We start from the raw sequence: 19,247 nt of genomic DNA, 5'->3' as shown, positions 1-19,247 counted from the left end.
GATGTTTTCAAATCATGGAGAGAATGAAACTCAAGATCTAAAAGGAAAGCAGCTTTCTTACTTTGTCCTCTACGATTCAAGTCCAAAGAGTACGTGAATTTCAAATTTAAGAATTTTCAGATTTAAAATTTTGTATTGCCTCATGATTCTAGAGATAAATCAGAAAAGACAAAAAATAGAAATACCCATTTGTATTTGGTATTAAAAAACTAGTGTATTTAAATTGCAACATAACTGCTTGATGGTGGAATCTTTCTTACTTTTCAAAACAGTGACGTTGTACTCAATATACACATTAATGTGATATGTATTTATTAAGTGGCTGCTCTGGCTAATGCACTGGGCATTTAACACAAAGTAGATGTTTGGGAACCTATATTCCATATTGGTGTAAGGAGGGGAGGAATTTTTCTGGTGATATGGGCAGACTATAAATAGAACAAATGGCACCAGGGAGGGACTGGTCAGTTTGGAATGGTGCTGGCAGGGAGACTACACTGGAGATGGGAAGGAAGGGGAGTCACAAACAAATAAAATAACTGACCATAAATTCTAAGATAAAAAAGGTAAAAACCCAGGCATATTTTAAAAAAGTATTTAATAATTTTCCCAGAATCTAATTTACGGCATATTGAATTTCTATGTCCTGAAATTTTTGATGTATTTTTTTCTGCCTTCTATTATTTTCCTATTATTCCATTTCAGGAGTATTTTCCCCCTGTGGCTTCTTTTCTAATCTTTCATGTGGGAAAGTACAGGTAACATAAATCCAGCATCCTAATCACGTATAACTGTTGGGAACGGCTGTATCGCTGTGCGTCCATGCTCCAGCTATTTTTATAACTTTTGTCTTGTGAGACTGAAAAGCCATACCCTTATATAACCACTGCTCCTTTCCCCTGCCCAGACCCCCACCACCACCATCCACTTTTTGTTTCCATGCTTTTTATTAATTTCTTCACAATAGCCAAATCCTGCAGTATTTTTCGTGCCTGGTTATTTCCCTTAACATAGTGTTTTCGTGGTTCATGCGACTTAGAGCATTTGTCAAGTTTTCTTTCTTTTTAAGGATCATACTAGTTGGGCACAGTGGCACACATCTGCAATCCAAGTGATTTAAGAGGCTGAGGCAGGAGGATGTGAGTTCAAAACCAGCCTCAACAACTTGGGGAGGCCCTGAGCAACTTAGCAAAACCCTGTCTCTAGATAAAAATTGAACAAGGGCTGGGGACGTGGCTCAGTGGTTAAGTGCCCCGGGTTCAATCCCCAGCAACAAAACAACAACAAAAAAATGATTAATATTATTCCATATGTGTATCTATCACATTTGGTTATGTGTTCTTCTGTCAGTGGACACCGAGGAGCTTCCACCTTTATCGAGGGTAAATAATGCGGCAGAGAACCTGGATACAAACGTCTCTTCAGGACCCTGCCTTCTCTTCTTGTGCATGTGTTCCTGGAAGAGGAGTTGCTGAACTTCACAGTACAATAGTCTCCCCCAACTGCAGGGGAATACCTTCCAAGCCCCCTCAGTGGAGCCTGACCATGCTGACGGTATGAACTCTGTACGTGGTGTGTTTTCCCACAGGGCACATTCGTACCTGTGATAAAACCTAATTTATAAATTAGGCACAGTAAGCAATTAATATTAACTAGTAATACAACAGAAAAATCATAACAATGTACTACAATAACATTTAGTTAAAATTTATGAATTAATTGTTTGTGAAACTTTCCATTCAATGTTTTCAGACCATGGTTGGCCAGAGGTAACTGAAACTGCAGAAGATGAACCTGTGGAGGAGGGGGACCACTTCAATGCTGTTTTAAACGAGGGCTCTCCATACGTTTCACAGCAGTGGTGCCACTTCACATGCCCACCCCTTGTGCCCAGGGTCCCATGTCTTCACCTCCTCCTGGCACTTGCTGAATTCTCTTCCTGCGGTTTTCCTGCAGCCTTCCTGAGGCCTGGATGTGGTTTTGACCTGCATCTCCCTGAGGACAGTGAGTGATGTTGGCAGCTTTTGTGAGCACAGGACTGTGTATGGGCCATCTTTGGAGAAACGTCTGTTCACATCCTTTGTACGTCTTGATCTAGCTGTTGGCTACAGGCATTCTCATGCTCTGGGTGCTAATCCCTCATCAGATGCAGAGCTGCAAACATTCTCTCCCCTTCTGGACACTGGCTTATCTTCTACTGATAGTGGCTTTCAGTGTATGAATTTTTAGACTGTCTGTTTTCTTGTGTTGCCCCTGTGTCCAAGAAGACACCACCAAATCCAAAGTCACAAAGGTTTCCTCCTGAGCTTTTTCCTAGAGGTTTACAGTTCCAGGTCTCTGATCCAATGCAAGCTCATTTTTGCACACGGTGTTAGGTAAGGATCTAGTTCAGTCGTTCTACACATGCTTATGAGTTTTCCCAGCCTCTTTGTTGAAAAGGTTGCATCTCATTGGATGGTCATGGCATTCTTTTAAAAAATCATCTGACCACTTGCACAGTTTATTTCTGGTGTATCTACTCCATCCCATTGGATGGAGTAAATTATTTACTGAACATTTATTTACAGGCTCAAGAGTCAGAAAACACAGAATAGAGTTTTGGTTTTATCACTTGTGAGCTATGTGTACTTTGGACAAGTCACCTAATCACTCTAAGATACAATTTTCTTATCTGTAAATGATGGTTTGTAAACATAAAATAAGATAATGTTTTAGAAAGTTCAATGAACATGCTATCACACAGATATTAGGCACTGTTATTATGTGTTCCAGTAAACCTTTTACAAATTCTCCACTATATTCATGTATTTCTCCCTCCTTTTACTTTCTCAAATTAAATAGTATGACTTATTCTCTTTACATATCTAAAATCCTCTTCCTATTTACTTATTAAGCATCTATGAACTTTGAAAGTTTGATCCAAGAAATAGCTATTTTTATTGAGAAGGGAAAATACTTTCTAAGGTATTTCAAATTTGGTCATCACAGAAACTCAAATTTGAGACTTCTTTACTTGTACATTCATTGTTCAAAGTCCACAGACTACCCATCTCAGACAAGAGAGTTCTCAAACTAATAATTCAACACAAGCAGCAGGACCTCAATAGGCAGTGTTCCATAGTAAGCTCATTTGCATGTGACAAGTACATACTTATCAAAACTATATTAAATATCAGGTGCATAATGATGATTTCCTGGGAATAAAAATGTGACTATGACATGAATGGGGACCTCACAGGACTTATCAGGATGATATCATTTTATTTTGTTTTTTTAACATTACACTTCATGGGCATATGACTCCTTAGGTATTTGTATATCAGAGAATAATTTATTAATAATGACATCATATATAAAATAAATTTATAAATAATAAGAATTTATGAATTCCTTGTGAAATAAAATTGAAATTTCTTTTGGATAAGGGTGTGCTTTTTTAACTATAGCTATTATATGTACTTGATAGGAAAAATTACTTCAGATTTTGTCTTGTTACTTTCATTTAAACTATACATTTTTAGGTTATGACTTGCTACTTTTATTTAAATGACATTTCTGAGCAATAAATACTGACCTCAATAATCCCTATTCACCAAGAACACTAATAAGATACAGAAAACATGTTTTTTAAGATTGATGTTTTTATTCCAGAAGTTATTTCTTGGAACTAAGTAGAAAAGACCATGTTACTTGTTGAAAGGCACTTATCCAGGCCTCTTTCCAGTGCCTGTTTTAGTCCCAATTTCAGTAGATGTTTTAGGAACTACTTCAAAAACATGCAACCAGAATAAGCTTTCTTTTTACACAGAAAAAAAAATCTTCAAGAAGACAGAGAAGAAGCCTCTCAGAGTTTATATGTGTGAAGCATTTGTGGATCTTGAGCTGAGATGAAGATAATGTGAAGAAAAAGTTCCCACTGTGATAGGTGATCCAATACAGACTTCAGTGCCAGCACTGGGTTGCACTGAAGTCTAGAATGCCAAAGCAAAGGCAAAATAGCAATGACCATGACCTCAGGAAGGCTGTAGAGTATAGGCGTCTAAGCCTGCCTCCCACCCTATGCAGTCAGCAAGGAGCACATTGTGTAGAAGACTGTTGTACACCAGACCCAAACCTGGATGCTATAGGGGAGACAGGACAAGAGGATCCATTCCCTGAGAGTCTCTGTTGGACTTACAAGAATCTTCAATTTTAAGTTCAGGTCATAGAATCAGGCTTAGTGATCAGAATTCCTTTATCAAAATAATATAGAAGTATTTTTCTTCCTAGATACAAGTGATTTTATGTGAAATATCACCTCCAGATAAAAGAAATGCAACATAAATATCCTGTGATAAAACATTTTATATTTTTATGTCACATGAAATCATAAAAATTCCCCAAGGTAGAAAGAATTCCCATTTAGAACCCATTATTTCTCGATCAAGGAGTTTGACATTGAGTCCAGTGACACTTCAGTAATTCTTGGAAGACTCTGAAATTAACTTATGCTCCAAGCAGGGTAGGAGAAGGGGTACCTTCTTACCTAGTAGTTAAAATGAAAATCTGAGCTAGGGATATAGCTCAGTGGTAGAGCACTTGCCTAGCATGTGTGAGGCCCTGGATTTAATCACCAGTACCATAAATAAATAAATAAGTAAATAAACAAACAAATAAATAAATAAATTGTATACACTAATTCACTATTTTGAACAATCATAGTCATAATTTTGGGAGAGCATGGAGGGGAGACATTTCTAAAACACTTTAAAAAACTTTTCAGAACATCTCTAAAAGACATTTATTTCTTTCCTTTGGTCTATTTGTAAAGTAGACAGTTTTTATACTCTAAGTGGACAGGTTATGTTTCTAATCACAAAACAAACAACCTTTCCAGGTTATTTCCATCAATGGCAATGACTGGCACTCTACAAGTACTCTAGAGGTAGGAGACCAAAACGAAGTCCACTCCTCAGGAAACCTTAAAAATTCCACTGAGTCATGAAAACAACACAAAGAAAAACTAGCTTGCATCACATCCTTGGGCACCATATGAAGGGCATTAAGAAACCAGGTTAATCTAGGAAGGAAGACAGTCTTCACTGAAAAGAGCAAGATGTATACTACTGACCCAGGGTGAGGTTCTCTGCCATAAGATGATCAGAGAGAGCAAGGTTTATGGGGAAATGGGTGGGAGTCTGAGGAAATTGGCTGCATACTGTCCTAGTATAATTATTAAAAGTGCCTCCTTTCTGTTTCAAAATATTCTGGTCTGAATGGCAAATTTTGTGATCTTCCTATGAATATGAGAAAAATCACTGGTCTCCTTTCCTTTCTGTCTCTCACAGTATGAAGTAAATACCAGAAACTTTAAGAAAGGACCTGAGAGAAGTAGATCTAGAACCAAGTGATTCTGAAACTGCAAAAACTGCAGATTTAATAATGAAAGCAAAGGTTTATTTTTCCAATTTAAGACATGTTTAGGGGATTATTCTCTTATTTTTAGAGAAGGACATGGAGGAGAAACAGGAATAAGGCCTTTGCATGATCTTTCACTCTGTAGTAGACCTTGGTTCTTCTGTTTTTGACCATTCCCATTCCAAATTCCTAAAATGAAGAATGGAGAAAAAAATTATTAAATATAACTCATAAACCTTAAAGTAACAATAAATATAACTCAGAACCATACCCGAAATAATTTAAAATCTACCCTGGCACCTAAAAGTGATGAAGCTACCATCACCCTCTTGTCACCAGCTAAGCTCTGGGGACTTGAATTTTTACTCTTACATCACCCAAAGTGGTTAGGTTCAGAATTTATGTTTTGTTTATAAATATGGCATTTGATATATACTATTTCAGAGGAGGGTGTTTATTGAGAAATCCTGAATACTCCTTTTGATTCTCTTTAAGTTATATATAAAAATGCATTTAAATATACTTCCATTTAATTACTTGAAATTATCTTAGGAAAATAGGTGAATGTTATGATTTAGATATGGTTTCCCCCCAAAAGCTCACATGTGAGGCAATTCAAGAAGGTTTGGAGGAAAAATGATTGGTTTATAGCCATAACACAATCAGTGAATTAATCCCTAATTGGGATTAACTGAGTGGTAACTGAAGGCAGGTGGAGTGTGTTTGGAGGAAGTGGTTCATTAAGGGCATGGCTATGGGTTATATGTTTTTTATCTGGAGAGTGGAGTTTCACTGCTTTCTTGTCAGCACTTGAGCTGCTTCTCTCTGCCACACTCTTCAGCCATGATGTTCTGACTCATGTTGAGCCTGGAGAAATGGAGACAGTCTTCTATGGACTAAGACCTCTGAAACTGTAAGCCTCCAAATAAATTTTTCCTCTTGTACAATTATTCTGACTGGGTCCTTTAGTCCTAGCAACAAAAAAGCAAGTGAAACATGAACTTTACTACATGGCTTTGAGGAAAATGTGAGTCATTATCTAATTAACTTCTGCTCGCCCAAACCAAACTAAAACCCATCTAAAAATTGTTTTAATATTGATACAAACCACCAAATTGTTCAGGTCTTCTCTTGCATATATATCTGTATGTCTATAAATATTAATAGATGAATAGATTGATAGATAAGTACCTATTTTAACTTACAAAGCAAAGCCACTGACTTTAAAGGGAGAAACTGACACAGGGGACACTGTTCCTGGCACTTAGTCCATGAGGCATTTTTCTCCTGATCTCTTATTCACAGAGCTGTTAGATGATGATGTGGTTCTATACAGTTTGTTTTGGGAGGAACTCAATATTTACAGGTTAATTTTCTTTTCTTGTTTAGATATTATATCCTTTGTATCATTGCCTATTAAAGAAGACAGGGTTCTTTTTCTTTCTCCTTCCCTGGAAATCTATGGAAGATGTGGTACCTGTGGTCAGTTGAAGGGTGTAGGGTCAGTTCTTGTCATTGATTTGTCTCAATTAACACAACTCTTTACACACCTGTACTGATTTGCCAAAAAGGGATATTTAGTCTCCCTAGCACAACTTCCTATCTTCCTTCTGTTGAATCCTGTGACCATCTTGGGCTTAGCTCCATGGCAGAAGGAAGGACACCATGGTTGACAGCCCTACTGAGATGACATGGAGTGAAGAGCATGCTGACCCTTGACAGTCCTGCAGCAGCACACAAAGGCACTCAGCTCTCTGTGTCCTTGCAAAAATAGGTATTTCTTTCTTTTATATCTAAATCAAACACTTTTAAAAACTCATGTCTCATTACTGCTTTAATTTTATTTCTTTAATTACTGCAGAGGATGTAATCTTGATCTTCCTATTTTTTTAAAAAATTTCATATTCCTCTCTCTCCACTTCTATTATAATAATTTCTCCTTCAAGCTTGAATTTCTTTGCATAAACAAACGTGTGTGTGTGTTTATGCATGCATGTGTACACACATGTGCTTAACACAATGGTCTTCCATTGGGCTGAGGACTGGGGGAGTAATGTCAACATCTTCCCACTGTCATATCACTATTTTGAGTAAACAAGATATCCTGATGCCCCAGTTAATTAATTAATTAACTAATTAATTCACCAGCTTATGCAGTCACTTCTCAGATATGTACTGTGAGCCCACTACTCCAGGCCCTGTTCTAGGAGCTGGCGACACAGCTGCAGTGAGACATCACCCCCTCTGTATGCAGCTTACATTACAATGGGGAAAGTTGAGGTACTGATGAGCACTGTGAAGACAAGTATATGAGGGTAGGAGGATCACCATGAATATGATATGCCTTTAGGTGAAGAACAGGAGTTGTCCTATTGTAGTTCTTCCTTCCCCTCTTTCCTTCTGTCCTCATTCCTTCCCCAATTCTCCAACTCCCCCTCTTCCTTCTGCCCTCTTCTCTTTCCTGATACTGCAACTGCAATTAGGATAGATAATGTGGACTCAGAGATGAGCTCTAGGGTTATTTTTTTGTTTTGTTTTCTTTTTCTTCATGGAAAAGCCTATTCCTGATGAGTATTTTATTATCCCTTCCAAGGAGCTAGTTCAACCTTGGTGACATTGGCTAACATTTGAAATGAATAAATATCGTGCAGGTTCCATCAGCCCTCCTTTCTTCATTGTCCAGTTCCCAATGGTGACTAAGGTTTGCACTGGTGTTATATGACCTCAGAGCTCTTGCATTAACAGGCTCAGCTAATGAGTCTTTTCTTGTCCTATGTGTATTGGCTAATCATTTTTGAATAGACATGTAATTAATTTTCAAGTGTTCTTCTTGATTCAGTCACAGAGCTAATGATGTTGAGGATAAAAATACTTCTTCAAAAATGAAATTCATGCCAGTTCACTGCTGTCTGGCTGTTCTTCATTATCAGGTTTCTTTTTCCAGTTCATTTAAAACTAATCCTTTTAAAAATCTCATTGTCCTCATTTGTGCCTGTTTTAAAGGAGCAATCTTGGAGGAACCCTTCTTATCTTACCATAACTTATCTTACCTGTTAAGTTCAAAGCTTTCAATTTAGTGGACTCAGTTTATATGTATTTATACACATTAGTATAACATTCTCAGTCAGTGATTCCTTGGTCCTTAACATTTTCTCTGAGAGTTTAATTACCACTTTCTTGTGCTTGGCCAGTATCTGGGCATCTATCATGGTCCTTTAAAGTATAATTTGTATATGCCCAACCCAAACTACCAAAGGCTGAATGTTTTCTCTGATATGAATAAGCTAATTCACAATAAGGGGGGTGGGTAGGGGAGAATAGAGTTACTTTATATTAGGTAGAGGAGAGTGAAGGGAGGGGAAGGGGTCTGAGGGAAGGAATGATAGTAAAGTCAAACAGATATTATTACCTCATGAACATGTATGACTGCATGACCAATGTGATACTGTAATATGTAAAATCAGAAAAATGAGAGAAAACACCCCATTCATGTATGATCTATCAAAATGTATAGATGCATTCTTCTGTAATGTACAACTAATTAGAACAAATAAAATAAAACATTTTTAAAAAGTATAATTCATATTATTAGCAATTAATGTTTGGACAGTAATCCCATTGTCTTCTTACTCTTGAAATTGGGCCATAGGAAAAAAATAATAAAGTAACAACAACTCCTACCTATGGATTTGTTTGCTAGCAGTATCTTCAGCACAATGGAATCATATTTGCCCACAGCAGCAAAGTCTAAAAAACTTTGCCTTCCTTTGTCCCATAATTTTGGCCTATTTTTGTCAACTCTTAATCATTTCTACTGACATTCAAACATTAACAAGGCTAATGGTGGCAGATAATTTAAGAATGTTCCTAATCCAATCCAACCATAAGTGAAATTCAGCACCGAAATACACTTGAGTACTTTCATGTTAACCCAGGACAATGCAGATTTGTAATATTTCACATAAGCTGGAGTATCTAGTTCAGTTATGTGGGGAAGTTAAATAAGCCACCAAGGGTCAGAAATGTGTTAGGAGAGTGAACACTGTCAAGTATCTCTGAATTCACCTCCAGGCTCTGCCACTGGTGAACTAGGTGACTTCAGTCAAGTTGTTAAACTTGGAATGGTGATAGTATTTATCTCAGGGGACAGTGGCAAGGATTGAAATAAATGAAAGCACATAATCACTTAGCAAGTTGCCCAGTACATGGTAAGCAGTTCCCAATGCTACCTATGATCATTGTTATCATTATTTGGATAAGTGACAATTACTGGCCACACGTATTGGAGTTTTGAAAAGTCATAAATTAGGTTTCATGCCAAAATCTTTTTTAAAACAAATAAAGACTTTGGAAAATGCATTATCATGGAGAAGAAACCCAGAATAATGTCAGCAAATGTAAACTAAGAATTGCATGAGTATTTCTTTGAATCAACAATGCAAAATATGGAGTCAGATAGGAATGGATGCTGGGTCATTCAGGTTTTACACACTAAAGTTGGCAATTTTGCAAAAAGAACCATGGAATTCTAGAAATCACTAGTAGCCTTTTATTTCAGAAAGCAAACCTAAGGTTCTGTTAATGTTCTGAAAATGAGGCAAAGAAGCCTCAATGTGGAAAATACAAGTAATGCATTTTTTGTAACATCTGTGAAAAATGAGCCTAGAGCCTTGATCCAGAGCTGCCAGGACAGCAGTTACTTATCTTCTTTAAAGTTGCCAAAAAGGCCATGGAAATGGGCATGAAAGGGAGAGATGCTCTGTCAATGTAGGGCTCATCCAGCTCCTGCATAATCACTTCACACTGAGACCTTAGCAGAGATATTATAATGAGTGTGGACTGTGTCCAAAAGGGAAAACTAGAACCACCAGAAACCCAGAGGACATGGATGAAAAGAAACACCAACTTGAGTTCCTATCAAGACAGACTGAACTGTTAGAATTGTTAAATCTGAAAATTCAAGTTTGGAGAGAGTATAGCAAACACATTGACAAATTATATGAAAATAGATTTGTTGATTAAATTTGGGTCTGCTAGGATGAGTGGGGATACCCTGAAGTTTAAAAGAGATTATCTTATTACATATAAAAGAAGTATTTTTCAGAGCAACAAAGAAAATATAGACCTTTGTAAATCAAGGAAATGAAAGAAATACAGTTTTTAAAAGGTAATAATTAGGTTGGGCAAGGTGGTGCACACTTGTTATGCTAACTGCTAGGGAGGTTGAGTTAGGAGGATTGCAAGTTCAAAGCCAGTCTCAACAATTAGTGAGGCCCTGAATAATTTAGTGAGACCCCATCTCAAAATAAAAAATAAAAAGGATTGAGATGTGACTCAGTGATCAAGTGCCCTGGGTTCAATTTTAAAAAAAGAGTAATAATGAATTATTAGATTAGAGCTTCAGAACAGGTTATCTGGACAAAAGAAGAAAGTTTGCCTGATTGAGGCCACAGTTAACTCTACATATATCTCTTGGTCTTTTTGTAAGAAAATTAGATTGAATTGCCCTTTGATGCTATCCAGCAAGGCAATTTCTCCTTTTTAAAAAGTGAGTCAAATTTGTAAATGTCTTTTCTTCTTTTGTAAGATGGTAATTCAGGTAAGATCACAAAAGGAGACAGAGGAGAGGTTCAGGGAAATGCTTGTAATACCCACAGGTCCAAGAGCCACAGTTTTCCTTTACAGGACTACATGGGAGTCACCAGGGTGGTCAGGAAGCAGAAGACAGGAGTGAGTGGAAGAGTTAGGTCAGAGCCTTTCTTGGGGTCTCTCCAGGGGTAGGGTGAAGAGTTTAGGACTGACTACTTGAATGATTGGGGTGGGTTTTGGGCTATAATTGCATGACACCTGATCCTGGGGTATAAAGGCCAGGTAGAAGAGGTATGGCTCCTGGTGGTTTAGAAAGCCTATCAAATGTGCTCCTGGATGGTCTTTCCTGTCTCTAGGAATGTGATCAAATTTTGCAAGGAAGAGGAGAATTATATAAATTCCCTTATCCACATCAGCTCCTTGAGTTTTTTTTAACAGGTGGGATAGTGTTTTTTTCTGCCAAATTAAGCAAGGAGCCAACATTGTTCTTGGGTTCATACTGAAAGAAGAAACACAGAATCTGAAGCTGTGGGTTGAGGGGTGTTTTGGACCATTTCAGACCCTTGGAGCTTAGTATCTGTGAATCTCCTGCTGCTTTCATCCATTTGCCTTCCCCAGACCACAGGATTTGCTTTCACACGTGGTTAAGCCTGCTTCTCAATAGCAGATCTGGAAATTCCATTCATCTGGAATATGTAATGGCTAGAAGTGGACTTTGATATTCTCCTTTGCCAATAGATATTGTTCTCTAATGCAGAATGAATTCCAACCTGACAGTTTCTGAGACTAGAAGAGGGCAGGGATGACTTGATGGTACACTGCATTATTGATTCTAGATGATCAGACACTGGCAGTTAAATGTGCTTTATTCTGTACCCAAGGAACAGGCATGGATTTAGAGCAGGAGATAAAGGTGCCATTCATTTGCTGTTTGAATGCAACCAAAGTGTTGCATTTATAGAACAAATGACCTCCTGAAGAAGAGATGGAGCTGGCAACTCCTCAGTTGAAAATGTCTGTCTGACTCCCACAAGGTCAATATGCCGTGGATAGACTGCAAAGACCTCATTTAGAATTTGCATTGTGTGTGGTTAAGATATAAAAACTTATTGCCAAAGTTTATTTAATATGTTCAATTTTTGAGAACTCACTAAATGTTTCATGCATATAATCTCATTTTCTTTTCTAAGCAACTCCATGAGATAGATGCTACTAATATCTTCTCTTAAAGATGGGACAATAAAGATTGATAGAGTGAAGTATACTTCCTAATGATAAGGAAGTGTCAAGGTAGTCATGGAGTCAGAACCCAAGTCCAACTTATCTACTACTAAAACTGTGGGCCATTTTGTATGCTTTCTCCTGGTCTCTATTTGACTGTTTTGGTCTCTCACTTGTGATAAATCTAGTTTTACTTCTTGGTTAATAATTTGGCAGCCTTTAGTTCTCTTCTGTAGAACTGTTCTCTACCACATTCATCATTTCTGTCTTCCTTCATTTATTGCCTCAGAATTCTTTTAGTCTCAAGGGTAAATACCACCTCTGTTCCCAATCCTTCAGGTTATAGTCTGGCCCCTTTGGACAAGAACATATCTAGTTCACAGGTTCTCCTCTAAGGCCTTCTGGCTATTGGCTGATATTTTTAGGCAAGGATTATTAAGGAATGATATTGTGAAGTTTGGCATGTCGGTGGTTTGCAATGACAGAGTTATTTTCATGGTACATTAATACCTGAGAAGGTGTATGGTGGTAGATAGATGAGACGCAGGTAAAGAGGTCCTCAGCAGATAAGTACAGTAAGGAGATAAATGCCTGTACATTAATATGAAGGTGGGAGGACAGTTCACACAAGGCTGTTACTCATGGGTTATGTGTTCTTTATTGTGTGCTAAGTTGCTTCAGTTAATAGAACAAACAGACAACAGATTGAGTTGGAAGAGTCATATAAAAATAACTGAGAGAGAACACAAACCAAGGATCAAAAGTGATAATTACCCTACCAAATTTTTTGCACCATGTTTATGGCTTGTAAAATATATCTGTATACATTTTCTAACTGGAGCCATGTAACATATTATGATGTGGGAAGACAGGCATTATCTGACCATTTTACAGACAAAGGATCCAAAATTAGAGAAGTTGTTTGACCTGTCACAGGTCACAAGGATTCTCTGATTCCTCTGTGTTGTTTCCTTTTCCACAGCAGGCAGAGCTACTGACCTTAGCTACATAGCAATAAGCCCACTTGCCTTGTGATGTCTATTAAAATCTGAAGCCAAGTTAGCATTTACAAACCACAACTTCAAAGCCATTATCATCTAAGAAAGTCTGGCCAGCTATACACCTTCTAGTTATGCAAATGAAACCCCTATCCAAGGATTCACTCAAATTGTGAAAAAGGAAAGACATATGTGATCCAAATCTAATCTTTCTTAATCTATCATTTTAGACTATAAAATAGGTTCTCATGTGTATGGCAGGTAGTACCTTCTTTTAAAAAGTTTAAAAATAAATTTAAATTGTGGTAAAATGTACATAAGATAAAATTTACAATCAGCACATTTTTTAACTTGTTCTAATTTGTTATACATGGCAGTAGTATGCATTTTGATACATTGTACACAAATGGAGCATAATCTCTCATTCCTCTGGATGTACATGGTGCTGAGTCATAAATGTAGTGTAATCATACATGTACATAGGGAATATTATCTGTCTCATTCCACTGTCCTTCCCATCCCCACTGCCCCAACCCTGCCCTCACTCCCTTCTGCACAATCCAAAGTTTCTTCATTTTTCCCTATCCCCCCATCCCACTATGGACCAGCACCTGCTTATCAGAGAAAATATTCAGTCTTTAGTTTTTTGGAATTGTCTTATTTCACTTAGCATGATATTCTCTAGTTCCATCCATTTACCTGCAAATGCCATAATTTCATTTTTCTTCATGACTGAGTAATATTCCATTGTGTATGTATACCACATTTTCTTCACCCATTCTTCTATTTAAGGGCATCTATGTTGGTTCCATAGTTAAAAATACAGTTTAGTAGTGTTAATTACATTCAGGGTATTGCGTAGACAATGTCCACAATTCCCTTAGTCTCACAAAACTGAAACAACTTACCTATAAACAATCACTATCCATTTGTTTCCTGCTCCCTGATTCCCTGGCAACCATCATTGTATTTTCTGCCTCTATGAGTTTGACAACTAGGTAACTCACATAAATGGAATCACACAATATTTGTCTTTTGGTGACTGGCTGACTTCACTTACCATAATGTCTTCAAGTTTCACCATTCTGTGTCAGAATTGCCTCCCTTTTTGAGGTAGAAGAATGTTCCATTGTATCTGTATATCACATTTTATCTGTTCAAATTTCAGTGGACACTTGGGTTGCTTCCCTCTTTTGGCTATTGTGAATGATGCTGTGATGAACATGGCCATACAAATATCTTTTTGAGATCCAGCTTTCAATTCCTTTGGATATTTTGGATCCTGTGGAAACTACTTTAGTTTGAGGAGCTGCCATGCTGTTTTTCTTATTGGCTGCCCCATTTTACATCCCACCAACAGGGCACAGGAACACTAATCTCTCCACATCCTTGCTGACTTTCATTTTTTTAATAGAAAATATCACATGGTGGGAGTTGTTTAATACATTGTGGTTTTGATTGTTATTTTCCTAACATTCATGATGCCAAACAGTTTTTCAGTGACTTCTTGGCCATTTGGATGTCTGTTTTTGGTGTCATTTTTGTAGAAACATGTATTCAAATTCCTTGCTTATTTTTCAATTGGTTTGTTTTTTGTTGTTGAGTTATAAAAGTTATTTATATATTCTAGATCCTAACCCCTTATCAGATACTTGCAAAATTTTTCTCCACTTCATAGGCTGGCTTTTCACTCTGTTGACACTGTTCTTCACTGTGCAGAAGTTTGAAATTTTGATGTAGTCACTTTCTTCTTCATTGTTTCTGAGCCTGTGTTCCTTTTTAGAAATCAATTAAATACATAGATCATCTCCTAAGGAAAATCATACATGTACATACACATTTAAATACAATCTTGCATACCTACTCATGAGATTTCGAATCCCTTGATCTCTATCCAGGGAGTTCTAGAGAAGTTTCTGGGGAGAATTCTGCAGTTTGACTGCTCAGTTCATGATGACTGAGCTGGGGTTGGCACAGATCCTGGGTACTGGTGGCAGCTCCAGTTCTGCTGATCTCTGAGTCCAGGCCTGCTTGATTCCAGATCCTGCCCTTGGATTTCCTATGGAGGAAAGTTAGGTCTGCAGTTCCTGCAATGATAGGGATTTAACTAGGATGGCAGAACGGAAAGTTCAGATGTGTAGGCAGGGGTTAACTGTGTGTGGTGGGGTGGGGTGTTAAGGCAGTGGGGTGTGGGGGTAGGTGCCTCTCAGGAAGGTGGCTGCACCTGAGAAGATAGATTAGTTAAGGTTCCCAGAAAAATGGAAACCTTTATGAGCACTTAATACAAAGGGAACATAATTCAGGGAATTGGTTCACAGGAGAGAAAAGAGGCTGAAAAATGAAGCAAGGGAACAACTTCCCAATCCAGAGTTCTGTTTAAAGTAGAAAAGCAATGGGGAAATAGACCAAAGCAGGAAAATAAAAAGTGGGAGGAACACATTAGTTTCTGCTTTACTCCAGCCAGTGTCTCCATTGGCCACTCAGCCAGAGCACACTTCTGGGGACCAAGGAAGCAGAGAAGGGGAAGGATGTGGAATGAATCTGAGACAAACAGACCCTGATGGCAAGGTACACTAGGGACATCTGGATCATGGGATGTTAGCAATCCTCTCCCAAGGTACATGGAGGATCTCAGTTCTTTGTATGCATTTCATCTGTTGACTTGGTTGTGCCACTTGAGATCTGCGGATTAAACATTACAGCTTAGGCTGCTATCAGTTGGAAGGGTTTTATCTGCTCACCTCAGTTTTGACCAGGACTGTGAAAATTCAGGACCAGAGTAGATGGAGCAGAGTAAGAACAAGGGAGAAGTGAGCAGACCTGTGGCCAAACTCATGGCCTTGGTTAAACAATGAAATTAGTAATTAATGGAAATAGGTCTGGTTCATTGATTTGGGAAGGTAGAAAACAGGGTGCCTTTGATAACTATTCAAGGAGGGCAGGGTAGGGAATTTTTAAACTAGTAATTTTGAAACAAGTTTCTTCTGTACATAATGAAGACCAAGGCTAATTCTTCATTTTCCTTTCTTAAGTGTCCATTTCCTTACATATAGCCCTTAAGTAAAGCAAATGATAGTGACACAAAAGCACTACAAAAATAAAGACTACTTGTAGGACAGACTAGGTGGTAGAGCAAAATGAGAAGAGGGGAACTAGAAGAGAAAAGAAAAAGAGTAAGAGGTGGAGCCAAGGGAGAGAGCAAGGTAGAATTTTGTTTAAAAGAACAGGGAGGAGTAATTGGGAGAGCCGGGCCTTAAATAGGGGGTGAATAATATAGAAAAATGAAATATGGTCAAAATAAAGGGAAGGGGGATTAAGAAGAAGCAGAGAAGTTTTGAAGGGAGCTTATATGAAGCTAATTGTCAAGTACACTCAACTAGGCACTTCCAACTTTGTATGAATTTTCAGTTTTCATAACTCTAGTTCTACTATATTCCATGTGACAGGCACTCTGGGGTCTGAAAGAACTTATCAGGTAATGGTGTAAAGTAAATGAGCCCATTTGTTGGACTTCATTGATCCAGGCGATTAGATGGGTAGGACACCAAGACAGTGTCCATGGCCTCTTGCTTGACAGTGACTGGGGCAAACATGAGTGTTCTTTTAGTTAAATCTTCTAGGGTGTTCTGGTATTTGGCTTTGCGAGGTGTGGTCCTGAACACTGACAGTGGGGGCAAATAGTTTTAGTTAGAATATAGATCCAAGCAGAAATTAACAAATTCAAGATATGGTTCTTCTTAATCACTGAAATCAGAGGCAAAAATTATGAATGTTAGATCATAGGAAAGTCATGAATTAATGTAATAGTAATGATTCAACAGCCATGTATTCTTCTAGAATGAAGCACATATTGCCAGGATACATATGAGAAAATGAAAATGATTAATGATTTAATTAGAGTCTACATATTTTCATATTTTTATTATAATTTTTATTATTTTATAACTAAATTATCTCATCTTAGTATTCATCTTTAAAAGTCATAGTGCTGATACAATTTTTACTTTGCCTTGTTAAAATTAGGAAATTTTTCTTCCTTTTCCATTGCCCAACCATTTGAATAATCAAAAAAAGTAGACACTTTAATTTTTTTCTGTTTTTTTGCTTCTCCTTAGTTGAACTTATTATGCACTTCTGTCTCTTAATATAGTAAAATGCTGCTTAGAAAATTCTTATTTTAGACAATATTTAAATCTTATTGTGACTTATTTCCATTACTGTTGCAAAGAGATTAGTTTTCTGCAATGAACTAAATATTATGAGTATCTGTTAGCTAGTTTTGAGTAATATTAAATAGTACTGCAATTTTTTCTTAACCATCATTTTTAAACATTGAAATAAATTTAGTAAAATATTTATGATAAATGCAAATGATCATCTCTCAAAACCTTAGTCTCTTCTTTCATAGTAATAAAATAACAGTTTAAAGAGGAAAAGGAAAAACAAGGGAAGACTGTCCCAAATGGCTAAACAGAGGCTCCCAGCACTCATCTGCACCTTCAAAATAATAGAACGCTAGAGTTGTAGCTCAGTCATATGAAGAATGTGCTGGCGGCCATTCTGTCACCCTGAAGGCAGGGCCCTCAGGAGAATGACACCTATTCAGGGTGCAGCAAGCAGCTCAGAAGAGGTCACTCCTGCTGACCTCACCCAACTCCCAGATACAGGCTTGGCTCAGGCCATCTGCCATTAGACTTCTCATATTCTTTGATCATTCTCCCTGCTTTCTTTGCTGGCTTGTATATGACAATTGGAAATCATTTCTGTTGCTGTCTAGCCAAGGAGTTCTGTAGTTCCTACCTGCTGGCTCAATGGATATACCTGGAAATACAAGAACTAGAATTTAGGCTAGCTTCTAAATGGAACTTGCCAATAACACTTTGAGAATCCTAAGTGCATTTGAACAGGACTCTCATTGGAGGATCCAAAATGTTCAAGCAATATCTGTCATGGGATGGCCACTGGTTGACCTGTTCCTGTGGTTGATGTGAATCCACAAGGGGTCAACCCATGGTAAGTGCTTCGCTCACCACAACACTAGAGAACAAACCTGAGCTTCAGAGCAGGAACAAAAGTGGCCAGAGCCAGAAAGTATATCAGGAATATCAACCCAGCTTGTCCTATGCAAATCCAAGTGCTGTGGGAGGAACATATAAATACCTGTGCTGCCAGTCAGGGAGCTGATCACTGCTGACATCCCTTGAAGATGTCCAGGTGTTTCAGAAAAGGAAAAGAAAGGAAGAGCTTAAACTAGTTCAATCCCCCACCTTCCACTAGATGATCTAGGGTAAAGTTTGCTCACTGTGAATCATTAGAATGCTCAATTCTCTGCCCTAAAGAAAGTCCATCTGTCATTTGTTTGGCTTGGTTCTGGGGTTAGCAGCCAGAGGTACTTGAGCACTGAGCTTCAACCCCCGAACTTTCCTGTTTGGTTCTGTTTACCCAGGGCCTTGTGCATTCAAGGCAAGCACTCTACCAACTGAGCTATCTCCCCAGCCCTGGTTCTGTTTTCTTTTGTGGCAAGATCTCACTATCTTGCTAAAGTCCTCACTCCCTTGCTGAGGCTGGTCTCCAACCTAGGATCATCGTGCCTTAGCCTCTGGTGGAACTAAGATTATAGTTGTGCACCAACTGTGCAAAGCTCTCTGCCATTTGGAAACATGCAATGTATGAGGAAGCATGGCCTATGACTTCCCATGCCAAGGAATGTGCCCTCCTCTAGAGACCATAAGAGTCCTCTCCAGCGGGAACTTGCACAGGTCCCCCATGACAGCTCCGTGCTTCCTTTGTCCCAGAACACACAGCTTAGGCAATTTTTCAGTGCTCACCTACCTTGCTGCAGGTAATGATCCTTCCTCGCACTACTGTCATGGTTGTTTTTGCTGCCTTTGACTCCCCAAAGGCATGAAACCTCTGTGATTTTGGTTGCAAATTTTCCTATTGTAGAAAAACAGCAATGAATTCCAGTTGAGGTTGACTAATGAGGGTGTTTCAATCTTTACAAACCCCATCCAGGAAAAAAACCTGCCGTGATGGCTCCTC

The sequence above is a fragment of the Sciurus carolinensis genome, chromosome 12 (assembly GCF_902686445.1).
Source record: "Sciurus carolinensis chromosome 12, mSciCar1.2, whole genome shotgun sequence".
Classification (NCBI taxonomy): Eukaryota; Metazoa; Chordata; class Mammalia; order Rodentia; family Sciuridae; genus Sciurus; species Sciurus carolinensis.
The sequence above is the reverse complement of the archived record's forward strand: the minus strand, read 5'-3'. Positions refer to the sequence as shown.